Source organism: Olea europaea, chromosome 3 (genome assembly GCF_002742605.1).
Source record: "Olea europaea var. sylvestris chromosome 3, O_europaea_v1, whole genome shotgun sequence".
NCBI classification, from domain to species: Eukaryota; Viridiplantae; Streptophyta; class Magnoliopsida; order Lamiales; family Oleaceae; genus Olea; species Olea europaea.
Genome location: NC_036239.1, coordinates 9,059,718 through 9,075,435, shown reverse-complemented (window position 1 = coordinate 9,075,435; position 15,718 = coordinate 9,059,718). Strand labels below are relative to the sequence as shown.

The following is a 15,718-nucleotide window of genomic DNA, read 5'->3' as shown; positions in this document are numbered from 1 at the left end:
ATGAGGCTATCGCCCACCTATCGCTCGATCTGACCCACACCCATTTCGCGTTTTAACGCATTTTTGGACACCTATTCATCTGCAACTTGACTTCTAGGGTTTCATATATATAAATCACAACTTGTGTTGTTTCCATAATATTCATACAATATCTTGAGAGTTGTAAATCTTAGTTGAAAGTATTGAGATCTTGTTATAAACATAATTACTATTAATTACAGTAGATTTTTCCTCCTCTACCAGTGATTTTTTTCTTATATTAGGTTTCCACATAAATCTTAGTGTTCTTATTTTGTTCTTACTTATTTTATTATTGTCATTATCTTGCGATCAATTCATAAAAAGTAGTATCAAAGCATGATTATTCCGCATGGCAATGATGAAATATGTTATTCCATTATTGGATTGGAACATAAGATTTACTTTATGTCAAGTGAAGATGAGAACAGTTCTCGTGTATATGGGTTCAGAGGAAGTCTTGCTTGGCTTTGATAACATGCCTTCAATCTAGACGTAGAATAAAAAGCAGCGTAAGGATCGAAAAGCCCATGCTTAAATTCATCTATATCTATCAAATCAAATTCTTTAGAATGTTCTAACAGAGACAAGTGCCACTACATTGTTTTTGAAGTTGGAGCAAGTTTGTATGACAAAGAGCTGACCAGCAAGTTACACTTGAAACAACACTTGTATTTTTATTCGAAGAAGTGTCAATGGATGATTACTTAACTATATTCAAAGAATTGGAGGCCAATTTGAAGACCTTGAATGTTGAATTTGATGAGGAAGACTTGGCATTGATGTTGTTGTGTTCACTGCCGCCATTATATGTGACTTTTAAAGATACTATTCTCTATAGTTGGGATACTCTAACTGTGGAAAGAGTCTATAATGCTTTACTATCTAAGAAAAAGAACGTGAGGCATCTTGTTGGAGGATCTGGGAGTTAGGCTGAAGGCCTGGTTGTTCATGGAAGAAATCAAGATAGGAATCTTGTTAAGAGTACGAGCAGTAGATTGAAATCTAGACATGTAGAGAAAGTATGTCATTACAGTAAGAAGGGACATATCCGAGCTGATTGCTATTCACTGAAAAATAGAAATAAAACTCCTGAAGCTCCTAAAAAAAAAAAAGCAGCCTATTAATACAGCGAAAGCTGATGTCGTGGAAGATAGGTAAATTTAAGGAAAGCTTCTTGTGATTTCTGACATGGATTATAAACATTGTGAGAAATATATTCTTGACTCGACATGTACTTTTCATGTGTCTCAATGGGGACTGGTATACAATATATGTAAGAGTTTTGAGAAGTACAGTGATTATGGGAAACAACGGGTCTTACAAAATTGTCAAAGTTGGTACAATCTAGCATATTTCAGAACTGAAATGAAATCTCATATGTGTTGAGTACACTTGACTCAAAGGGTCATAAATACGCTGGTGAAGGCAGAGTTTTGAAAGTGAGTATGGGCGCTCTTGTTATCATAAACTGACATAAAAACTCTAAACAGTTGTACATTTTGCAGATTTCCACAATTATAGGAGATGCAGCAGTTTCCACTTTTTCTTTGACTAATTAGAAAGTTGTTAAACTTTGGCATATGCGACTTAGACATATGAGTGAGAATGGTATGGTAGAATTGAGTAGAATGAAACTTCTTCATAGAAAGAAGACCAGTAAGATGAAATTTTGTGAATATTGTATCTTTGGAAGTAGAAAAGAGTCAGATTCACGATAGGAAGACACAACATGAAAGGAACACTTGTATATATCCATTCAGATCTTTGAGGACCGACTAGGGTACTTTCAAAAGAAGGTAATTATTAGATGTTGACAGTGAGCGATGATCTCTCAAAGAAAGTTTAGGTATTCTTTTTTAAACAAAAGAATGATATATTTGGGATCTTCAAAGAATAGAAAACAATGTTAAAGTGCTATTTATCTAACCATGGATCAGATATTGATAAGAGAACTAAGCACATTGATGTGAGTTATCATTTTGTGCGTGAATTGATTGCTCGTGGTGATATTGTAATGAGTAAGGGTGATACTGGGGATGTCAACGAGCTGAGTCGAGTCAACTCACGAGCCGAAATTTTAGGCTTAGGCTCTGCTCGAGTAAAATGATCGAGCCTTAGTTCGGGCTCGAGCCGGGCCGAGTAAAAGCTCAGCCAAAAAAATGCTCGACCCGAGCTTTCGGCTTGGGTCTTTCCGAGCCGAGCCGGGTAGGCCCGGTGTTTTGCTAAATTTTTTTTTATAAACATGGCGGTTGGTTGCTGCCAAACATGGCAGCAACCAACTGCCTTTAAAATATATTTTTTAAATATAAATATAAGCTTTTAAGCTCGAGCCGGTGAGCCACACGGGCCGACTCGAACTTTGCCCGGCACCCTAAATGAGGCTCGACCCGAGCCGACGAGCCCGATTGCCATCCCTAGGTGATACCAAGGATAATTCTGTTGATATGATGACAAAATCACTTTCCATTGCTAAGTTTGAGCATTGCTTTAATTTAGTTGTGTTTGTCATCGATCTAGATCATTGGGGCTTGTTTGAAAGAGGAGAAGTGGTGTGTACTTTGGATATGTGTTTTTGTAATTTCTTTCTTTGAAATTCGGTTTAAAGTGGAGATTTGTTGTAATGTGAGTCAAATTCTAGTAGGTATTAGAGTCTAGTTGAAGTGGTCTTGAAGAGCACTTAAATATTTTCTACAAGGACTTGTCACTTGCCTAGCGCTCAACGTATAGGCTGTCACCTGCCTGTCGCTCGAGTTACAGGGTTATCCGAGCCAAGCCCATTTCTCGTTTTGATGCATTTTTGGACTTCTATTCATCCATAACTTGACTTATAGGGTTTCATATACATAAGTCACGGCTTATATTGTTCCCATAACATTCAGACAACATCTTGAGAGCTTTAGATCTCAGTTGAAAGTATTGAGATCTTGTTGTAAACACAATTACTATTGATTATAGTGGATTTCTCTTCATTTACATGTAATTTTTTCCATCTTAGGTTTTCACATAAATTTTGGTGTTCTTATTTTATTCTTGCTAATTTTATTATTATCATTATCTTACTATAAGTTCATAACATAAAAAAAGGACGAACCATCAAAATCTTCACTAAGTTAGCCTACTTATCGAGGTTGAAGAGAGCAAAAAATCAGTGTCAAACTCCATTTTAACATCCATCCAACAATTTGAATCGCCATCCTCCATGGCTATTTCTTCGTATATGAAGGTATGCTTTGTTTTTCTGATATACAAATCATAATCCTATCATGAATAACCATTTTTTTGTATATGCATGGATCTGTCAAAATTTTTAGCCCAATGTCTCCTGCTAAGTGCAATGGTCATTTATGGAACTAGAAAATACATACTGCATTTTGCTATTAGAAAAGAATAGCAAAAATTTTAGTTTACACACCGCTCATCATGCTATGCGAGTTGACCATGCCCGAAGTCATTACTTGAACTGCAAGGAGGGGGATGCAGAAAGCAGCGTACCGAATGGAGTAAAGTCATAACAAATTATAGTTGGATCACCTTCTTTTCATACGGAGCTAATGCTTGTTGGGTATTTTGTTTTAACATTGTTTCACAGGCAAAACAAAAAAAAGAGCTACATCTGAGTAAAACTTGGATATGGAAGTCTTCTTTCAATTTTCAATGTTGAAGTAAGACTAAGTTCATGAGCTTATTTTTGTATAGAGTAAATTTAACCAATAATCACTGAACTTTATACTTGATTACTACTTGCTCACTCATCTTTCACATATTACCAAATGCTTACTCATCTTTTCATATAATTACTCATTCACCACTCGTCTCTTCAAATAATTGGGCTACTTTTACGGCAAAATTTCGACAACTTCCAACCACAAAGAATGTCGAATTTTGATACCGTTGGAAAGCCCATGATGTCCTCTTCAATTACCACCCAAAATCTCATTATAACTCCAAGGGATTCGATCGAAAAATTGCCTTAAAAGTCGCCTAAAAAATCTGAAAATCTGGCCAGATTTTCAGATTTTTTAGGCGACTTTTAAGGCAATTTTTCGGCAACTTTCGACCATCAAAACTATCTAATTTTGATACCATTGGAAAGCCCACAATGTCCTCTTCAATTACCACCCAAAATTTCCCGATAACTCCAAAGGATTCGGTCGGAATAAACCCACAAAGTCAGCATCCCGAACTTTGTCCAGATTTTCGCCTTTTCAAGATGCTGACTTTGTGGGTTTATTCCGACCGAATCCTTTGGAGTTATCGGGAAATTTTGGGTGGTAATTGAAGAGGATATTGTGGGCTTTCCAATGGTATCAAAATTAGATAATTTAGATGGTCGAAAGTTGCCGAAAAATTGCCTTAAAAGTCGCCTAAAAAATCTGAAAATCTGGGCAGATTTTCAGAATTTTTTGACGACTTTTAAGGCAATTTTCCAATCGAATCTCTTGGAGTTATAATGAGATTTTGGGTGGTAATTGAAGAGGATATCGTGGGCTTTCCAACGGTATCAAAATTCGACATTCTTTGTGGTCGGAAGTTGTCAAAAATTTGCCGTAAAAGTAGTCCAATTATTTGAAGAGACGAGTGGTAAATGAGTAATTATATGAAAAGATGAGTGAGTATTCAGTAATATGTGAAAGATGAATGAGCAAGTAGTAATCAAGTGTAAAGTTCAGTGATTATTGGTTAAATTTACTCTTTTTGTATATCAAAACAAGTTATAGCATCCTCTTTTCTACATCCCCATGTCCCTCCATTTGGTGACATGGGACGAGAAAAGAAAGAGGTGGATAGTGTTTTTCTTGCTTTAGGTTTGGTTAGACGGAGCTATTCAAATTGTGAAATCACATAGTCGACGCATGCGTAGTTCTAAACTGCTTGAGTAGAAAATGATGACATTCATTATCTTTCTGGGAGCCATTTGTCCACCTGGTTATGTCAAAATCATATGTCAACTGTCCATTTCAACTCACAGTTACCTTTGCTTCCAACGTTTTTGTAGTCATTTGAATTATTGTTGTATATTCACATTTGTTAAATGCTGACAACGTCCCCCTGTAAAATTCGTTCCGCTATTGCCTAGTGCGAGAGTCAGATTAATTCTCCAACATGATGGCAAGAATTGGTTTAACGTTTATATTTGCCCATGGAAATGAACTCAAGATTGGAGATGCCTGTGTATTTGAACTAATGGAATGCAACAGTACAAACGTTAGGTTTAAAGTTTATATTTTGAGGGGTGACTTCACACCTGAATTGCTGGCAAAGGATAATTTCCCTAGAAAGACATAAAATGCTCCCATCATTATTGATTAGACTTGTTAGAACGAGCTCCATTAACAAGTATCTCAAACTGAATGTGATTGAATCGAATGTCTCATTTATGTACCACTTTTACTAATTATTTGAAAAAACTATGTGATGGATAGTACATTGATTTGAAAAAACTCTATCATGACAATTGAATTGAATGATAATTTACCAGCGTCCTAAACTGGGATTTTTTCCCCAAGAAAGTACTTTATCATATCATATATAAATGAAAATTGATCTTCTGTCATCCAGATAATTTATAAAAGAAACTACTGTGCGGATGAGACTGGTGGTTTTCGAGTCTATGTTCATATTGAAATGTTTCTAAAACTATTCTTTATCTTTGATTTGTAAAGGATAAGTTACACTCCACAAACTCATACAAATTTCTCAGCTTATAATTGCTCTACATTTTTTACCTATACTATAGCTCTTGCAAATCACAATTTCAAAAATAAGCTATACAATGAGGATATTTCCCCCAACAAGTAGTTCTACCATAGTCCCTTCTATCCTACATTTTCTCCATCTTACAAATATGACTTCATTACAATTCAATTGCCATCATAGGAAGAATATGTTGTCAATAATTCAAAACTAGTTTTATGTTTATATTTTGTGAAGTGCTCGTATCTAGCTTTAGTTCTAAGGAAAAGCGATGAACTATAAGCTAATCTGAGCAAAGAGATGCACCCCCACCACACAAATGTCTGAAAGTAACAATTCCTACCCATGCATACCATCCTTCAAATATCCTCGTTTGAGTTTTCAATATTTGCTTCGTATACTAGAGCGGTAAGAAGACCATAGAGTAGTGATTCTAGAGGGATGTTTTTTATGAGAATATAGTGGTTGACTCTAGCACTGTTAGGTCCAAACAGCTCTGATGTGATCGACACAGCATCTGAAATAACAAAACCTGAACTCAATCCAATCAAGGCTATGGCAACAATTAGTACTGTCTTACTTCTTAATAAAGAAAGTAGAAAGAATGCAATTGTTGTTGGAACAAGGGCCAATGCAAGTCATCGGGTTCTTGCATAGCACATCCTTTTACATAAATAAACACGTTTAGCGACATTTTGGCATGACTTTTGAAAAGTTAAAAACTGCTCTGAGATTGAGAAGATGTTTTTGACCTGTTTGGATAATTTTCTGGAAGTCCATTGTCTGGTTACTAGAGCTTTTAAAAGATGATATCCGAAGTGGTTTCCTCAATAAGCTCTTTTAACAAAAGCTAAAGCAGAAGTTATTCCAAACATACCCTTAGTAATTGCATAAAACATTGTATTCAGAATTCTGTATTGTTCTTTTTTTTTGTATACTTACTCATGTAGGAAGTTCGAAGTTGTAGAAAGCAAGCGACCGAAGAATGAATATCCAAAGTAGAGAGAAACTAGTGTGTTAAATCCTGTGTTATATCCCAGTGACTCTAAAATTTGGCCTAGATTGTTACTGTAAACCGGCCCAATGGTTCCCCCACAGAAATATACTATGTAATAAAGCCAAAAATCTCGTTGGTGAATGATGAACCTAGCCGAGTGTTCCTCTCCAAGCATCATCAAGTTGCCTTTGAATAACACATTGTTCCAGCTTCCTCCTTTCTCTTTTGAATTATATGAATTGCTATACAATATATCATCAGTCCGTGGAGTCTCCATTTTCCATGAGCTCTCTATGACATCAAGATCATCGCTATTCATCAAATTGAAGATCAAATGGATGGTTCGACTCGTCCATTCCCGAGCGTAGAGAATGCCAGGTGTAATCAACGGAATGACAAACAACAACATTGCCCCGGCTAGAAGTATACAAGCAATTGATACATTGAGCCACATGGAATTTAGAAGTAGAAGATAAATGCCAGTGACAACTGCTAGTGCAATTAGATAGAGAAAAATGATTGTCTCGGAATGGATAGCTTCTGATGGAAGAACATCCAGAACGTGTTGTCAGGCAATTGGAAAAAGCACAAGAAGTGATGTGATAAAGGGAACAATGGCATTGAGAAGAAGATACAATCTATCATTACTAGGATTTATGGAATTCATGATGAGGTTATATAAAACTGCACTAACACCATTGAAACTGAGACTGAGTGACAGGGCAAGTGGCCTGTTAGCTGGAAAGTTTCTTATACACAAAACGAAACACACAGTATTAAAACCAGCAAATGCTACAGCCAGCTAGCAAACATAACAAAAATACCTGCAGAAGTTCAATGCTATATCAAAATTTAAGAAGAAAATGTAAACATTGAATGTAGAAAGAAGCAAATAGGGAATGCCTAAGCTTTTTCTGCCAGAATTTAGCATCAAAATCCAAGACTAAGGCATTAAATAGAGGAAAATAATTAGATTGTATTTCGTGAAGTCATTGGAATAGAAATGGAAGAGGCGTTTATAGTTTCCAAACCCCCTCCCCCTCCCAATCCAATCCTCTTTTCAGTCGAACAGTGGACCGCATTAACTAGATTCGTCCCTGAATGTCGTGTTTTAAGTATCTATATATCTACAAATATGTGCACATCAAAATAACTAATATGTAAGATATCACAAGACGAAACTACAACGAGCTCTAATATGGTCTACTTAGAATATTTGCAATCAACTAATGAAAGACTTTGTTAGTTGAATATTATCTATGACTTCAGATTCGTATTTTGTTTCTATCAAATCATTTGTTTAAGCAAAATGCCAAAGAAATGTCAAGTTAATGAGGCATAAGCTGCCTAGATACAGAAACACCCTTCAACACCAAAAGAAAATCTTTTAAAATAATTCTTCACTTACATTTTATTATAAAATATTTTGAGAAAGATTTGGTAAACTGCTTACCTAATGGTTCACTTGAAAACTAAATGAGAGTTAATTGAAGGGCACATTAATTCTTTGTGTTGATAGTTATTTGTTTGAGGTAGTTAAAGGTGGTTGGATTCTCCCCACAAATATGGCTAAATTTATTCAGCAAGCAATGTCAACTTTTTTCATCACCATAAACTAAAAATGAAACATGTACCCCAAAAATTTCTCGAGAAAATGAACTTTTTAGCGTATCGCTCAGATGGATGAACATTTTGTCCTTTACAATTGGATACAAGATTTGGAGGGAAAATAGCTTCAAAGCAAGTATAATAGAAGTGCAAATACATATTTCTGAGAACTAAAGTTGTGCATTCATCTTAAAGCATGCATTTTGTGGTAGTTGTAGCTGTGAGGTTCCAATCCGTCTACAGTTCTAAAAAATAGGAACTCAAAAAAGTGAGAAGTAGAAATCTGAAAGACAACCTTAAAAACAAGAATCTAAATCCCATGAACGCTTGAACTCAAACAAACAAAAAACATTACAATTTTGTCTAACAAAAACATTTTCAAATGGATGCCCACAATGTATATTTATACAAATTGATAGAAAAATGAGAAGAAATTAAAAGGTAACAGAAAATAAGGTAAACAGATGACTTTTTGAATGACAAGCCATTGCAGGTCATAACCAATTAGTCTTGTTACGTATTGGTACATCTGGCCGACCCATTGGGGTCCGTGGCTTACCTAAGCCAGACCATGTAGCATGGAGGTCGAAGCTCTAAGGCCAGTGAAGAACATACAACAACCAAAAGCAAAGCTTCTCACGTGGCCCAATTGCTTGAGGACCAAAGCATATAGGCCAAGGTGGTTCATACCGAGGTCCGTATACCGAAGCTAAAGCTCTGAAGTAATTTGTCATAACCTCTCCTAAGAGATCCGATCTTACACAAGAATCATTTTCTGAGTGATTGATGTGACGCCCATCATAGAATGCAAGTGTCTTGTCTTGTCTTGGCAAATATAACGACGACTTTGCTAATCAATAAATATATAGCAAGCTAAGTAATCAAAACTGATACCTAGGATTGGATGTGTAAACTAACAGGATGAAGCCACTTGTACTCCCAATCGAGGGCCACGATTCAACCTGTATTACTATAAATACTCCCCATGCACCCATTGTAAAAAAATACAAGATTTAATACAAGGACAACTACTACACATTTTACTCTCTTGAAATACAGCGGTGTTTACATACAAGTTCAACAAACCGTGATTGGTAATTATTGTACAATCATTCTACAAATATATCGCTAGATTCAAAACGTTGTTGACTTGCGTCTTTGAGTTACTCCCACGCCTTTTTACTAGACCCTTTGTGTGTCTTAGTGTGTTGGACTTTTACCTGCATGTGCGCGGGTGGGTCCGATATCTATTGTTCACGTGGTCCTAACCGAAAACGAGGTCAACAAGTCCCATAAAGGTAGCAATGAACATAACAAGCCATAAAGAAAAATACAAAAGAGAAATCCTAGAACACCAACCGAATGCCTTTCCCATGTCCGAAGCCACCGACAAATAGTTCAACTGCACCTAGGATATGCCCATAACCGATTTCAAACTAGTCAAATACGACGAAAAAATTAAAATTTGTCCCTGTAAATGCCTGTATCTAGATACTTGCCACCAATATCGTCCATTTTCTTGATTTCCCTACCATTACGTGTGTGTTTTGTGTGTATGTCGAAAAATGAACAAAAAAAATGGTTTAAGAGAGGGAACAGGATTTAGAGCTAGTTTTTAATGAGCTTTGGATTCTTTAAATGGCTTGAATGGATTATATTGTACATATTTGCATGTTTAGGACGTGTTTCTTATTATTATTATTATTATTATTATTATTATTATTATTATTATTATTATTATTATTATTATTATTATTATTATTATTATTATTATTTTATTTTTTTGGGTTATGGAGGGAGTTAAGAAGAAAGTTCCATGGGGCCATAATAGTGGGAACAAAAATTCTTCGTTGTGTGAAAATTGGTACAAATGAAGGTCATAGCATGTTTCAGACTCAATTAAGGAAGTTGTTTTTTTTGTTAAGTCTGTTTGTGCCACATATTGTCCATCAAGTTGAACTTTAATCGAAAATTCAATTGGGAACTTGGCAGCCAGCAAGTAGAAATGAAAAGGAACAAATGAAGGTCATAGTATGTTTTTAGATTAAAATGTTAAAATGCTTATTTGTTATTTCAGATGGGGTATAATTGTGAATTGACATGACACAATTATTACATGAAGATCCATTGCGGTATGACGATCAATTAAGCAAATTTCATTTACTCTAGAGATCAATGGTATTATTTTATTTTTTTTGGGTTATGGAGGGAGTTAAGAAGAAAGTTCCATGGGGCTATAATAGCGGGAACAAAAATTCTTCGTTGTGTGAAAATTGGTACAAATGAAGGTCATAGCATGTTTCAGACTCAATTAAGGAAGTTGTTTTTTTTGTTAAGTCTGTTTGTGCCACATATTGTCCATCAAGTTGAACTTTAATCGAAAATTCAATTGGGAACTTGGCAGCCAGCAAGTAGAAATGAAAAGGAACAAATGAAGGTCATAGTATGTTTTTAGATTAAAATGTTAAAATGCTTATTTGTTATTTCAGATGGGGTATAATTGTGAATTGACATGACACAATTATTACATGAAGATCCATTGCGGTATGACGATCAATTAAGCAAATTTCATTTACTCTAGAGATCAATGGTAATGGAGTGATGAAATTCAAAACTAAGCCTAATATAAGTTAATATAATAAATTAAAGTTTAATGACCCATTTGAGATTGCACTGAAAGTTAAGCGTCCATGGATGAAATTTACACAGTAAGGATGGGAGTGCGGGGCTACTATTGCTTGCTGGTAGCAGTGTTCTAAGATTCACGCATATGCCTAGAGCATTTTCATATAGGATATGCATGTAATATAACAGTCAACCCACTTCATTGACTCATAGGTGATAAGAGTGTAAAATATAATATTTTCTCATCTTAATTATTGCATTAGTGTGACTTTTTGATATCAAAATGTACTCATTATACTTATGCTTTGGTTCAAGTTGCATTTTGGTAGAAAATGTGGAATTTAGAAGAAAATAACGAAAAATGACCAAAATGGAAGAAAGTGAAAGTTTAGGGACCAAGTTGCAAATAATCTAAAGATGATACGGGCGATGGAATGATGATTTGAGAAAGCTCAGAGTCCATTGGGTATAATTAGAAGTTAAAAGAACTTAAATATGACCATAATATATTCACAAATCAAATTCCAACCGCATAAAGATTTTCCAAATTTTCAGTCGGAGATTGAAGTCCACTTTTGACCTAGAAAACGTCAGAACTTGAAAAAAGCTATTTCTAGAAAAAAAAAATTATTCCTTTGTGCTAGCTTTTCAATGCACTTTGAATTGCCTTAATTGGACGTTGGGAGAGAAAGTTATGGTCAAAATACTGAAAGTAGTCGTACAAAATATTCTAGCCAAAAATTTAGTTTCCTTTTTCGATTCAACCTCGTTTGGAAACAACTTGGCACACGGTTTTAAGCCCTAGACTGAACAGAGAATGCCTCCCTTCATACTCACATTAATTTTCTTTGGTTTTTGGTTCAAAAGTTCCATGAAGAACTAAAACTCTTGGTGAAACTTGGAAGGAACTCATTGGATTTGGAGAAATCACATCAATTGCTCATGTAATTTGGTATTTTATTGTCAAACAATTCTAGATTTTAGACTTTCCCCTTATGAATTGATTTTGAAATTGGTTTAATTTTTATTAAATATGAAATTGATTTTGAAATTGGTTTAATTTTTATTAAATCTTTCATAAATTCAATCATGTTTTTTCTATTGTTTGATCGAAATATTTATTGAGTTACAATTTCATTCATGTTATTGGTGGGTTATTTATGATCTTATGCTTGAAATATATGGTTACTTTTGATCTTACTCCAATAACAACTTTGGGAATGTGTTAGAAAGTCTAAATCTTAGAATTACAATTGGAACTAAAATCATCTTTACTGTTAAATCTTCCGATTAGAGAGTTGGGATGAAAACCTCTAATTGAGTAATAATACATTAATTGTTGATGTTGATCGATCCAACCCAATTGAGGGAATTCCAATACTTCACTAATTTCACATATTGATATTTAAATTTCATTCCAAATTGATAAACTAGTTTCACATAATTCTCGAAATCACTAAGGTTCTAATCCTTTCAGCATTTCCCATATCCCCGTGAAATCGACACCCCAAGGCTATACTACAATAATCGTGTTATACTTTGGGTGTAATCAAATTTTGACACCGTTGTTGAGGAGACAGTACAAATACTTGAAGTATTCTCAAGCAAAAGGATGACTTCATTCCTTTTTTTACATTCTTTTAGTTAGTTTAGTTTATTTTATTAATTATTTTGTTATTTATCATTTAGTTTCATTTTTTGTTTTTTATGAACAGGTTTCAAGACGAGGGAGGACGATTCACTGCGAGGCCTCAACCAGTGTTTGAATAACTTTCTAACCCTCTTTTTGCTATTGAATCTGTTGGCACACACATTACATCACATAACAACATGACTGATAGCGAACATGAAGAGGTACCAACTAGGACTTTGCACAATTATCTTCACCCCACATGCACATCTACATTGTCATGCATCATATTTTCACCTAATATATCACATATAGACCTGAAACTGGGAATGATCCAACTTTTTTCCACTTTTCACGGTCTTCAAAATGAAAACTCATATGTGCATATTAGGGAATTTGAAGAGGTGGTTGCGACTTTTCACAATTAACATGGTACAATGGATGCAGTAAGGCTTAAATTTTTCCCATTTTCTCTTAAAGAAAGAACAAAGAGCTGGCTGTATTCATTGCGACTACGTTTGATTGGGACTTGGGCTAAAATAACCCAAACATTCTTTGACAAGTATTTTTCCTACCATAAAACAACTGCATTGAAAAAACAAATCTCTTCTTCTATTCAAAAGAAGAGTGAAACTTTATATCATGCGTGGGAAAGGTACAAAGAATTGCAAGCCCTCTGCCTCCACCACGGTCATGAAAGTTGGCACATTGTGAGTTATTTTTATGAGGGATTATTACCTAGGGAGCGTCAATTTTTTGAAATGATGTGTAATGGTGAATTTTTGCAAAAAGATCCGGATGATGCTATAGGCTACTTAGATGATTTAGCTGAGAAAGCGCATACCTGGACTGGACCTAGTGCCACTGAGAGTATTAATAGGCCACGACACACTGGAAACCCGAATAGCACAAGTATTTATCATCTTAGGAAGGAAGATAACCTTAGAACAAAGGTAGAAACCCTCACTAAAGAACTTGAAAGCCTGCATGCTAAGGATTCAACAACCACTCGATCTGTTTCACGTGTTGAGTGTTTAAAGCCTTGTTTTGCATGTGGAGGGAGTGATCACCCAGCACAAGAGTGTTACACTTAAGCTAAGATGAAGAGACTTGATGAGTGATATTTCACTCTTCATATCAAGGCCATTAAGCTGATTAATTAGTTGATTCTCATGTATTTTAGAGGTGCTAACATGTGGTTTTCATGCTATTTTGAAGGATGGATGAAGTGGAGAAACAAGTGATAAAAGAAGCCAAATGAAAGAAATAGGCAAAAGTTGGTGAAATTAGATGAAATGACCAAAATGTAAGAGATCTAAAGTTCGAGGACTAAGGTGCACATAATCAAAAGTTGTGTCGAAACTTGGAATGAAGATCTGAGAGTTTTGGAAGCCAATTGGATGAAGAAAGATGTCAAAGGGATCAAATTTAGTCAAGATATGATCATAAATCATTTTCCAACCGAAAAGTTTTGCACCGGATTTTTAGTCTCACATTCAGACCCATTTTCGACATAGCAAACGATCGAATTAGAGAATAATGACTGAAGCAAAGTTGTAGCCCTTTGAATTACCTTTTCAACGCATCTTGAATCACCTCAATCGGATATCGGAAGAAAGAATTATGATAAAAATACTGAAAACTGTGCAGTGCAACCGAAGTGGTCACGAGCGCCCAGGCGCTATCCCTTAGTGCCTAGGCGCCATGTCGCTGTAATTATTTACAGAAAGTCAGCGCCTAGGCACCCAAATCGCAGCGCCTAGGCACCGCCTTGCTGGAATAATTTTTTTGGTTTTTTACCATTCTTTCTCGGCCCAACTCATCCCCAAATCTTTCCAAAACTCCTACACGCTATAAATACATTCCAAAGACTTAATTTCAAGAGGTTGGACGGCTGAAGAAGTAGAGGCAAAGAGATACACGAATTGAGAGAAGAATCACCGGATTTGGAGAAGGAATCAAGCAGCAAACTGAGTTTTTCTTATCTTTCTTTTCTCCATGCGATTTAATTTGTATTTTATTGTGTTTTTCTTCTCAATCATGAACTAAACTATTAAATCTAGGGTTTGATGTAACCTATTTGAGACATGATTTAATTTCTTTATAGTATTTTCATTTAATTTTCCAAAATTGATTTGTATTGTTCTTGCTTAATGCTTTCAGTTGCTTGATCTCCAATTGAATGAATTGATGCTCTAAATTTAACGCTCGAGAGAGGGAAATTTAGGCATGATCTAAGAATAATATAACCTAGATTTGTAGGTTTCGAGAGAAAGTGCGAATCTTTGAGGGTAAAACAAGAACCAAGTGTGTGATAATCTTTATATATTTAATTCGGAATAGAGATATTGGGGTTAAAATATAGAGATAGGTTCTATATTGACACTCGAGAGGGGGAAATAGAATTAATTTAAGATTCTTTCCTATGAATTCGGGAAATAATTAATGGAAGTATCTATAGGGGTTGAGAATTATGTTGATAGTACGGTGAAATCACTCCCTAGATTTTACGAAATTCTGATTTAATTTTTAGAAATTGCCTCACTTTTCTTGCATTATTAAATTCATCGACATTAGTTTAGCATTCAAACATCAATTTCATTCGATTGTCTAGATAAAATAAATGTAGATATAATTATAGTACTCAGTGGAAGTCGAATATCAATCCATGTGGGTTCGACACTTTTCAATTCCTTAATATACTACAAAACTTGTCACCGTACGCTTGCGGTATAAAATCACGTTACATAAATCGCGTTGCAGGACTTTATGAGGAACACTGTAATGCTCTAGGCGCATATCAAAAGTCCTATTCTCCTTACTCTGAGACTTACAACCCAGGGTGGTGAAATCACCCCAAGTTTAGCTGGAAGTCTGAAAACCAACAACCTGCCCAACCCAATAGAGCTTACAATGCACTCCCCACGTCAACCCACATCTTATAGGAATTCCATAGAAGATACTTTACATGCATTTATTGAGGCACATGGTAAAACAAATAAAAATTTGAGACTATGATTGGCTAGTTAGTTGAGGAAAATAAAAAGATAAAGAATCACGTGTCCAAACTAACCAATGCCTTAGCTGTAGGGGAACGTGAAATTTTTTTAGCTCAAGCTCAATCAAATCCAAAGGGACAACAC

General features: G+C 35.2%; 1 pseudogene; it reads right to left on the bottom strand.

Annotated features, from left to right (window-relative positions):
• Positions 1 to 5,882: 5,882 nt before the first annotated feature.
• Positions 5,883 to 7,794, bottom strand: LOC111378090 (annotated as a pseudogene).
• Between the last annotated feature and the right edge of the window lie 7,924 nt (positions 7,795 to 15,718).